We start from the raw sequence: 9,397 nt of genomic DNA, 5'->3' as shown, positions 1-9,397 counted from the left end.
ATCTGTTGCACCTGGAGGAAATATCTGAGTGTTATCCAAAGGATGTTCTCTAAATCATGCTGTGGAGAGACCCCCGGAGAGTCCAACAGCCCTTKCAATAGGCCTTATCAGAATTACGTTAGCATTGCTTCATACACACCATGTAATTCAGCAGCAAGGATGCACTTTTTGGTTTAAACTGTTGCTCTTATTTCATCAGGTGACAGAATGCATCACTGTRTGGAGAACCCACATTTGAACACAACATGCCCTTGTGGCAAAGATGGCCAACAGCCTGCTGGGCTGCATTAGATAAGAGTGTTACCAGCAGATCAAGAGAGGTGGATCTTCCTCTCTGCTCAGCAATGATGAGGACACATCTGGACACATYGGGAGTGCTGTGCTCAGTGCTGGGCTCCCCAGTGCAAGAAAGACATGGAACTRCTGGAGTGAGTCCAGAAAGGGTCACTAAGAYCATTAAGGGAAAGAACATCTGACATACAAGGAGAGGCTGAGACAGCTGGGACCGTTTAGCCTGCAGAAGAGAAAGCTTTGAGGAACAGGAGAGAGGGTTGTCTTATCCATGTGTACAAATACCTGACAGAGTGAGTAAAGAAGACAGAACTAGACTTTTCTCAGTGGTTCTCAGTGGGCACAAACTGAAATACATTAAATTCCATTTAAACTTAAGCAAAACTGTTATTTACTGTGAAATTGATTAAACACCAGAACAGGTTTTCCRGGTGAGCTGTGCAGTCTCCATCCATTCAAAACTTGACTGGATATGGCCCTGGGTAACCTGCTCTAGTTGACCCTGCTTTGGGCTGGGTGGGGTTGGACTAGACAATCTCCAGAAGTACCTTCTGGCCTGTCTTTCTGTGATTCTGTGACTTAATCTCAGTATAGTATCTATACGTAAGATTAGAGTTGACTTTTCTTGTTTTTCTGAACATTTACTTCCAAACCTTTTCACCCTGTCCTACAACACTAACACCTCAGCCATATATCTCATGGAAGGGACAATAGAGAGGTAACACCAGTTCCCTGTGTTGCCTCTAGCAACACCAATGCCTGTGAAGAGGTCAAAGGGAAATTATTTCCATGTCTTTATTCTTCACCTCTAAGCCATTCAGTGGAGCAGGTGAGCTACAGGAAGATCTCAAGTCAGAGACAAAAATGAAATGTAACTGCTGACATATCCTTACTGCGTCCTCGAAAAGTGCATTTATGAGACATAGGATACCTTAAAGTAGCCCTCTGGGTAATGAGGCCAGCAGAGGCTTGTCAGAACTCCTTCTAGTCAGAGGTATCATTTTGCATGTCCCCACAGGATGARTGACAGTTCATCGCTATTGTGCCTCAGCCGCAGGCAAGAGACAAGAGCTAAATCAGGTTTTTCAAGATATTCTCCAAAGTGCTATCTGCAAGGTATACCCCAGGCCCTTCTATCACCATCATTAAGAAATTATAGAAGAATTTTGGTCAGCAGGGATCTCTGGAGGTCCTGTAGTCAACTCTGTTTAAGCAGTCTTACTTCCAAAGTAGATCAAGTTGGTCAGGGCCATGCATAGTTGAATTTTGATTATCTCCAAGGGTGGAGATTTCCCAGTCACTCTGGGCATCTGTTCCAGTGCTTGACCACTCTCACTGTGAAGGTTTTTTTTTTTCCTGACCTAACTAGAGTTTCCCTTGCTGCAATTTGAGACTGCATTTTGTCAACTTACAGCAACTGGACTGTRATTCCTGAACAGAGCCCTTAGACATTGTTACAAGAATCATACAAGCATACTCTGCATAGTGCAATGCAAATATAGTATTGTTTGCATAGTACYTTGGTGACAAGGGCTTTCCACCAACAGACAGGTGGACTTCTTAAAGCTGGCAGTGAGGAGAGATATATCATGTGGAAATTAAATTGATCTATTTAATATGCACATGACTGGGAGGACATAACCTTTTTGAACAGGAAAGGCATATTTTTGAGAAGGAAAAAAGTACAAGACAAAGAGTCCATCATCAGCAACAGTAGTGGCAGCTGCAACAGCTGTAGATCAGCTCATACTCAAACTGACGCTCTGAAAGGTATTTCACAGATGGGACAGTACAAGTCTCCCAGGCTGGCTCACCTCACATCTTACTGTGAAACTGCCCTTCTATGCTGTACAAAATTTGCAGTGATGACAACAACATTTGGAGGACATCAAAAATTAAACTGAGGTTAATCAAGTTGCTTGTTCCATGAGTCTGAAAATCCATTCAACTAACAAATGACAAGTGTATGAAAATAATCTCCAGGTTGCTAAAGCGGGTGGCTACTAAGATCAAAGCCCTTCCTGGATAATTATGTCTCAGATGATCATGCAATGCCAGTCAAGCGTTACATATCAAGGCTTACATTAGGRTTCCTGTTTTAGAGAATCAACCATTTACCCTACTGGCAGATCCATCTTTTCTTTTCAGCCTATACTCCATACAAATGTGTGCTGACAAATATGTTGTTTCATGTCATCTGTTGATAGTATATATTATGCCTTTTTCAAAGGTACTGMGCTTATGTAGTGTACCACTCATAAGATAATAGGATCATAAAACATAATTGTTAGGAGCACAGTTTTGGAAGATTCATCCTCCTCTGGAGGATRTAAGATGTGTCCATGGTTTTATACCCGCATATAGATTTAAGGAGACTATCAGATGCTGACAGAGCCCTGATTTAAACAGCAGTGTTAGATCAAGGTGGCCATGATTGCTCCAGCTCCCCAGGTAATTGAGGCTTGCATATCTCATTTTGCCTTTACAGATCTGGTAGATCTCTGTACAAATGAATATATTCATCTCAGCAAACACATGCTAACTAATTAGGCATACATGTGCACGTCGGAACTTGGATGTACTGTTTTCTCAAGTTTATATATCTCCAAATTCAGATATATAGTATAAAATTACTTTGCAGTAGAAATAGTCAGTTTAGAATAAAATTTGCATTTCTGAGCTGACTAATTTCAAACCTTGCAGGAGCAAATTTGGTTTCTAGAGATCAGATAAGGCGTATTACACTTAAATTTAAGGGGGAGTATAGTTCAATTAGATTTTAAGTTCAGCTACATCTGAAATACTGTCAAGATAGMGGACTGCATGTAGATAAAACATACTTGCAGAGCTCTGTTTTAAAACTTATTCAGCTTAAGGCCTTGTTGACTATAATTTAGTAATTTAGTATAATTTAGTAAATTCTGGAGCTTGATAGTTTAAATTCCTAGTCTGAGTTAAATCCACATTTAACAAGCTTTGTTAAACTGGTTCCAGTATAAAGCTGGTCTGAGAAAATGAGAAATAGGTAGCTGTTTGCCTTCCTTTTGTGTAATGGGCACTGCAGCAATAGATTAATTACCCTTAATTAACTATCTCCTTTATAGATGCTTGGAGCAAACTATCTAATGAGACCAGAAGAAGAGCGGAAGTGACTTGATTCACTTAATGCACAGGTATCATCTGCACAATTAATTGCCCTTTGAGCAAATGCAGTGCACTCAAAGCAACCAAATTCTTGGTCCTAGTAGATGTGCTGAACTGAAGGAACTTGGGAAACAAAATAGTGCTACSAGTACTCTGGAGATACCACAGCCCAGTCTCAGCTGCTAGCTAACAGTGCCTGTGCTACCAAAGAGAAAGAAATTTTTATGGCAGGGCAGCACATGTATGAAGCAGATAGAACATCTTCAGTAAATGGTTCTCTTGCACTAAGGGTATCAGTCTGAGGACAAGGAACCTAGCACACATTATGAATGAAAATACGCTACAGGGGATTCTATTGTCAGGCATACAGATTATCAGGTTTCCGATGCCAGGGAAAACTAGACGGTGATTTGCATGCCCTGTGTAATAGTGTTGGACCTCTGAAGATATCTGGACAGTTTCTTGTCAAAGAAAGTAAGAGGAGTTGGTGGCTCTTGCCCATGATAATGTCAGTGTCAAAGGGAGGAACAGAAAAGAAAAAATGTTATCTTACCCTTAATAAAGCAGGGTGCTAAAGGCCAAGACCACTACAGCTGTGTACTCTGAAGTAGCCTCAGTGCCACGCTCAGAGCCAGAGAAAARAGAGGCTCAAACGTATGATTGAGGAAATAACAAAGCAAAGAGTTAATTCTTGCAGCTTTTTAGAATAGCTGACATCTGTATGAGAAAGGCAAAACCAAACTGGAACCAAGCTATTGGCTCATTTGAAAAGTTCTCAGCTCTGGCAGGACACCTGAGCCTCTCACTTCACAGGCGACCTGACTGTCACACTATCTGAGGGGATGCTCTCTCCCCTCTGTGCCTCAGAGGGTGATACATTCTCATTAAGAAAGGACTATGCATTTCAGCCCCCGGAGCTAGACCTGCCGCAGGTACCTGAGGAGCTGCCGAGGTGAATCAAATGATAAGAGTACCTGTATATCCCAGTATTTTCACAAATGGCAGATGCCCCTGTCCCTGACTTCAGGCCCAGTTCCAAAGTACCCAGCTCTGTGCAAGCCACTAAATGCCCTCTTTCAAAGTATCTTGAGATGGGCTGGGAGCTGACATGTCCAAAGCATTGGTACATTCTTGATAAGCAAAAGGCATAAAAGCATGGTGCTCTTGACACTAGCAGAGAGGGTCTGTTCTGTGTCCGTGGCATGTAGCCAAAGGGGGAAAAAAAAGATGCTTTGTTTGTAAGGATTTGCAAGGAATAACAGTGTGACATTCTGTCACCTGTGGATGCAGTACCCTGGAGGAAAACTTCAGGTCCTGAATTCCCATTTGCCTCAGATATTATCTCCTTTTGCTAAAAGATGCTGGTGGATAAATCAAACAGAACCCTGGCCTTTTGGTAGCCAGGCAGGATGAGATCGTACAATGTATGTGATAAAGCCAGATCAAGGACTTGGTAAGTGTTAGAAGAACCTTCCTAGAGGTGCTCAAAGGTCCTGGTGGACTGCTGCTGTGCAGAAGGGTGTCTGAAGTGCCTACTGTGTCATATTGCTGGACTGCCTTAGCAAAAGATACACACTGGCCACTTACGATTGTGYAGCACAACTACTCAGAGAGTCCACAAGAGAAAAATCTACTGTTGACTCAGCTCCAAGCAGCGGCCCGTTTCAAAGCAGCCTGCAAATAAGCCTAATATATTATTGTAATATATGCACAGTGACTATGCTCATAGGAGCAAAAGGGTTGAACGAATTACCCTTAGTGGTATTTAACTTCAAAAAGAAAACTACATAAAAAAGGGAAATGAGTTGGGTAGGAGAAAAATAAAAATAACAACTAAAGGGTAAACATTTTTATATGGTGCAGAGATTGCTTTAAGATGTCATATTAGTGGCTCTCAGTAAGTGGTAAAAGCTATCAAAGAACTTTAAAAGGAACAAAATCACAAGCCAATTACAGTAAACAAGAGGGTAAAGAAAGCTTTTAAAAATAAAAACAACAGAAAAGAAGATTTATAAAGAAGAAGATCATAAAATCTGGCAAGTTAAATGAAAAACCACAAGGAAGCCCAAAATATTTTTAGGAGCAATTTGCTGAAGACATAAAAATGATTCATAAAAAAATCCTTCTAAGCACCTCAGAAGTGGGAAGCCTGCCAGCTAGTTAGTCAGGCAGATATATGATCAAGATGTAAAAGAAGTGCTCACGGAAGATAAGGCTGAAAAAGTTTAATGAATTTTTGCACCAATGTTCATGGTGGAGGATCTGAGGGGGGCTCAAAAATCAGAATATTTTATATGGAGAAAGAATATAATGAATTGTCTCGAACTGAAATGTCAGAAGAACAGATTTTAGAACAAATTATAAAATGAGTTGTAACAAATCGGGTTCCAGGACTAAATAATGTTCACTCAAGAGCTGCAGAGGCACTTGTGTACAAATGCTGAACAGCTAGCTCTGTTTGGTAACCTAAAGCTTACACAGGCCTCAGAGCCAAAGTTGTTAAGTATGATGCCAATTTTTGTAAATAGTTGTCAACATGAACCTAGGAAATCTGTTTTCCATCATAGGCAATTTGGTAGAAACTCTATTAAAGAACGGAATGTATAGATTCAGGAATAAATATAACGTGTTGGGGAAGGGCCAATATGACTTTTAAGGAGGGAAGTCATGCCTCATAAATCTATTACATTTCTTTGAAGGAGTCAACGAATATGTAAACAAAGATACTGCAGTTCATGATGAGTACATGGATTTCCTAAAAGCTTTTGACAAATTCCCTGTGTAAAAGCTTTAAAAACACTTAACTTCTCTGGAATGAGGGTGAAGGTCCTGTTGTGAATTAAGAACTCTTACAATGGAGGGAATTATTGATGGGGCTCACAGGGATCTGTGCTGGCATTTCTGGCATTCAGAATGGCCTATTTGTGAATGATATGGAAGAGGACTACATATTGAAGTTCCAAAATTTAATGATGRTACAGAATTATTCAGGATGAGAAAAAAATGAATATGGCTGTGAAGAGTTGCAAAAGGATCTGATTTCCTGAGTGGTTTATGGGTCAAACAGTGATAAAATGTCAAGTGAAAATCAATGTCAGTAAATTCAAAGGTAGAGCCTTATTTAAATATATACATTTTTAAACTAGTTATACAGTTTTAAACTAGTTATTTCCGCTCAGGAAATAGTTGCATGGGAAGTGCTATGAAACTGTCAGCTTAACAACCAGTGAATATATATATACAAATAGATACTACGCATTTTTTAAAGATGAAGAGCAAAGTCAGAAAACTTCATTGCATCCCTCACAAATGGTCATATGCCCCCATTGTTGACTGTGTGCAGGTCTGATCCCTATATCTGCAAATGACTTTAACAGAATTATGAAGGCTGTAGGGAACTATGATAAGAGCAATCACATCTATGTTACAGCTTCCACTTAGGGCAAGACTAAACAAACCAGACTCCTGAGCTTGTAAAACCAATGACAAAGAAGAAAATGGTGTGGAGAGGGACACAGGTAATGATTTTGCATTACTTCTCTTAGTTCAGGCACAAATGCTCACCCTGTGAACTGAGAAGGTAGTAAGGTTAAAAGAAAGCAAAGGTCAAGATGCAAGTGAATTCTGGAGCTCATGACCACAGGATGTGCAAGGTATAGATATGAAGAGATTAAAAAAGAGACAAATCCATGCAGGATAGAGCCATCAGGTGCTAGCAGATAGTGACACTGGCCCAGYTGCATTCTTTAGATCAGTCAGCGTGTAAATTGCTGGTTATCCGAACCTGGGAAACTGTTCTTATACTCAGCATTTACTGTCAGAGGCAGACTTTGGGGCTAAACAAAGCTTTTATCTGTTCAGCTCCCCGTATAGAATAGGCACATTGGAGCATAAAACATGATTGGAAGAAACCATTCAAATTTTTGAGTCTAGTCCCCAGAATCACAGACCTGTAGCAGTGGCTGCCTAGCCCAGAAAAGGTCTACAGAACATCTGTTCCAGAGCCAGTAGTCATCAGGGACCATAAAAGCTTCCCCATGCTTAAAAACTAAAGTAAAAGATGAAAAGACAGTGCTGCAATGAATTACCAGAAGAGAACAGAGACATGAAGGGCACCACCATTCTCCTCCATCCCTCCTTGAGTAAAATAAAACTCCTCAGTGACAGCAGAAAGCAGTCAACATCTATCCAACAGAAGAGGGCCAAAAAGCCCAAAGATTTTTGCTGAACTACACTGGCTGAAAAATACCCCTTTGAAWGCAAATACATCAACTTGTTTGTTCTTATATTCCTAAAAATACGGATGCCTGAGAGCTGTCGTTAAAAGGCTGATGTCACTTTTCCAATCTCTGTTGCAATTTCTGTTTAGCTGCATTTAAAAGACAGTGACTAAGGCTCATAGAAGGCAAGAGAGATGCCAATTTTTGTAAAAGGAAATGGAAGTGCTGTTATTCAACTCTGCTATACGATCACTAAATCTTAAAGCTTGTCTCATAGTGGAGAAGCACTGAAGCAGGAAATTGCTAATGCAAAGTGTATAAGAGAAGATCCACTACATCAGGATTCAGGCCTCATCCCAAAAGCCACTGTTGCAAAGAAAAAAGGAGAAATATGTGGGCAGAGGATAGCACTATGAAAATACAACAGCTTTTCCAAAAAAAGCAATCCAACCATTTTACTGCTGTATTCTAAGCTTAATTGTGTGTTATCTGGGTACCAAAATACTTTTGTGTGCAGTGATTAGTCTTCAGTAACACACAGTGCTGACACACAGCACAGCTCTCCCAAACCAAAATCATATCAGCACATTTATGTAGGAGTGGGAGAACTGTGCAAATAGCATAATTTACTTTAAAATTAGTGACTCTCCAAGAAGACAGGCTAATAGTAGAACTTTGTTTTTAAAGGTTTTCTATCTAACAGCTCATGGCCCCTGCGAGGTTTTGTGCGGCTTTGTGGACAATGCTGGTAGTTTTGGGATGTTTGGGTAGACTCACATAGAACATGCCGTTCTTCTAACACAACTGTCTATGAAGACAAAGGTTTCTTACATCTCTGTTTAAGTCTAGATCCTATAAGCATCTACTTTATCTCTGTTCACTTAAGCAGTACCATGCAACAGTGATGCTCTTTAAATTACACACACATTTAATAGTTTTCAGGGTCACAGTCTGCATTTATGCACGCATGCTCAGAGAAGTGTCTGGCAGGCATAGGCATGTACACATATATAAGATGACTGATAACTGAAACCCTTTGTCTGCATAAGTCTCCACAGTTTAAAACCACAAAACAGTTCACTTGTGGACAAACCACACCATCTTTTCATGACATGTTGTAAAATATAAAACCTCCGATCAAAATTGTTTTCAGGCTATTTTCTCTATCCAGCTGCTATAACTTCTGAAGTGAATATTTTCTTCTCTTCATAACACTGCAGCAGGCAACTAAGTCCAAAAGAGAATCTATAACCCACATTGCCTCCAATCACTTCTTACAAAATGAAGTCTAGGAATCCTTCTAGAGAACCCTATTGACTGGGCCTAGGCTATGAACAAAATTGTGTCTACACTTTGGAATAAGTATGGTATAGTCTGGGTTTTATTTATTTACCTATTTATGGAAAACATAGAATCATTTGCAGAAGTAATTGGCTGAAAAATATAGCCTTCAGTAGGCAGCTGCTGCTATAATTGACAGAGTTTTTGTATATGTATGTCTATAATACCTATATGACAGTTGTTTAACAGACCTTAAATATAGAATTATATAATGCATAATGCTTCACTGTCAACTGCATGAGGTGTTCGTGTGTTTTAATATCTCTGCAGGTACAGAGTTTTACAAAGATTAAACAACTCATTCTCACAACAATAACTGAAGCAGAAATATTTGTTTTTATGTGGGAATTGTAAGATGGAAAATGTAAAGGCCTGAATAAATTCTAACCTCAGTAGAAAAA

The sequence above is a fragment of the Rhea americana genome, unplaced genomic scaffold (genome assembly GCF_003343005.1).
Source record: "Rhea americana isolate MKP2758 unplaced genomic scaffold, rheAme1 scaffold_32, whole genome shotgun sequence".
In the NCBI taxonomy this organism is placed as follows: Eukaryota; Metazoa; Chordata; class Aves; order Rheiformes; family Rheidae; genus Rhea; species Rhea americana.
This window is presented reverse-complemented; position numbering follows the sequence as displayed.